This window comes from Tasmannia lanceolata, unplaced genomic scaffold (assembly GCF_043159265.1).
Source record: "Tasmannia lanceolata isolate RefF3 unplaced genomic scaffold, GAP_Taslan_0.1 ptg000284l, whole genome shotgun sequence".
Taxonomy (NCBI): domain Eukaryota; kingdom Viridiplantae; phylum Streptophyta; class Magnoliopsida; order Canellales; family Winteraceae; genus Tasmannia; species Tasmannia lanceolata.
The window spans coordinates 452,501-455,000 of record NW_027518959.1 but is presented as its reverse complement, the minus strand read 5'-3'; positions in this window follow the sequence as shown (position 1 = coordinate 455,000).

Genomic DNA, 2,500 nt, shown 5'->3' with positions numbered 1-2,500 from the left:
GCTGGCCCCGTTGGGCGGCATTGATGGTCGGTTGCAAAGAAAATGCGCGATTGCTCGTGTCGGGGCCTGGCAAGCCAAGGCCAAGCGAGCCATGGCAACGCGGATGATGGCTCGCTAGTGCTGGCGCCGTGCACAGTGGCCTCGCACACTCGCCCTGCACGCTTCCCTTGCACGCAGCCTTGCACACTAGCCTCGCATGCGAGCCTTGCACCCTAGCCATGCAAACTAGCCTTGCACGGTAGCCATGCACACAAGCCGTGCACATTAGCCATGCGCACAAGCCCCGCACACTAGCCTTGCGCACAACCCTTGCACACAAGCCATGCACTCGAGCAATGCACACAAGCCTTGCACTCAAGCAATGCACACAAGCCCTGGACACTAGCCTTGCACACGGGCCTGGCACACAAGCCTTGGTCACTAGCCTTGCGCACTAGCGTTCCACATGAGCCTTGCACACTAGCCTTGGACACTAGCCTTGCACACAGGCCTTGCACACTAGGCATGCTTGGGCGAGCTGATCCCGCATCAAGTCGACGGGTCTAGGCATTCTTGGGCGCAGATCCCGCATCGTCTCGTCGCGTCTGGGCGCAAACACGTCGCGTCTCGTTGCGTCTTCAGAAGTCGTCGCTAACAGCACCTTTGGTTGCCACTGGTGGTTAGGCTGGTTGGTTGCGCAAACCCTATAGGAGGGTGGCATGCTGGTGGGCGTTTTTGCCCGGATAGGCACTAGAATGTGCAGATTTTGGGCGTTTTTGCCTGGATAGGCTAAGGAATGGGCATGCTTTGGGCGTTTTTGCCCGGATAGGCACCGGAATGCTTGGCCTTGGCTTGTCCTAGCAGGGCATTGCTGGGTTGGGCTCCCTTGGCCTTTTGGGCGCCTTGGACGATGTCTTGCGAAGACCATGGGCACAAGGCCATGGCATATGGTGAGGAAAGGACCACGGTTGCCAAGGTTAGGCACCGGAATGCTTGGCCTTGGCTTGCCAAAGCAGGGCATTGCTGGGTTGGGCTCCCTTGGCCTTCCGGGCGCCTTGGACACTGTCTTGGGAAGACCATGGGCACAAGGCCATGGCATATGGTGGGGAATGGACCACGGTTGCCAAGGCTAGGCATATAGAGAGGAATTGCATTTTTGCCCGGATAGGCACCGGAATGCTTGGCCTTGGCTTGCCATAGCAGGGCATTGCTGGGTTGGGCTCCCTTGGCCTTCCGGGGGCCTTGGACGCTGTCTTGGGAAGACCATGGGCACAAGGCCATGGCATATAGTGAGGAATGGACCACGGTTGGCAAGGCTAGGCATATAGAGAGGAATGGACCACGGTTGCCAAGGTTGCGCAAGTTTTGGGCATTTTTTGCCCGGATATGCCCAAGTATGCCCCGATAGGCCCGTTACGCCCCGGTATGAACGCGTATGCCCGGATAGACTCGGTATGCCTTGGGATACATGCGTATGCCCCGATAGGCTTGGTACGCCCCGATATGCGCACGTGTGCCCCAGTAGGGCTCGGTATGCCCCGGTATGTACGCGTGTGCCCCGATAGGCCCGGTATGCCCCGATATGCACACGTGTGCCCCAATAGGGGTCGGTATGCCCCGGTAGGTACGCGTGTGCCCCGTAATGCACGTTTCGCAGATCTCCCCGCATGTCCCGCCCCTATATGTAATACTTACTTACTTACTTTCTTTCTTGCTTGCTTGCTTGCTTGCAATGGTTGGGAGTGCCCGGCATGCCCCGCTGCAGAGACCAAGGGCGCAATGACTTGGCACCGCGGATGCCGGGACTCCGGCACTTCCCGTGGCACTGATGGTTGGTTCCAAAGACAAAAGGCCGTGCAAGGCCACCGCACCGCGGATGATTTTGCTCGTGCTGGCGCCGTTGTGTGGCCAAAGAACATGCGCGAATGCTCGTGTCGGAAGGGTTGGTGTCCTGGCCCCGCGGGTGTCACGAATGCTCGGTTGCGAAGACCATGGGACCAGAGCCATGGCACGTCGGATGATGGCTCCAGCTGGCGCCCCGGCACTTTCTGTGGCATTGATGCTCGGTTTCAAAGACAAACGTGCGCAGGGCCAGGGGACCGCGGATGACTGCTCGTGCTGGCCCCGTTGGGCGGCATTGATGGTCGGTTGCAAAGAAAATGCGCGATTGCTCGTGTCGGGGCCTGGCAAGCCAAGGCCAAGCGAGCCATGGCAACGCGGATGATGGCTCCAGCTGGCGCCCCGGCACTTTCTGTGGCATTGATGCTCGGTTTCGAAGACAAACGTGCGCAGGGCCAGGGGACCGCGGAGGACTGCTCGTGCTGGCCCCGTTGGGCGGCATTGATGGTGTGTTGCAGAGAGCATGTGCGATTGCAAGTGTCGGCCGGGTTTGGGTTCCCTTGGGCTTTCGGGTGCCTTGGACGCTGTCTTGCGAAGACCATGGGCACAAGGCCCCGTCCTGGCCCCTTGTTCGATTCGCTCTCGTCTTGCGCTTGCTTCCAAGGTCCTCCATGACCTTCCC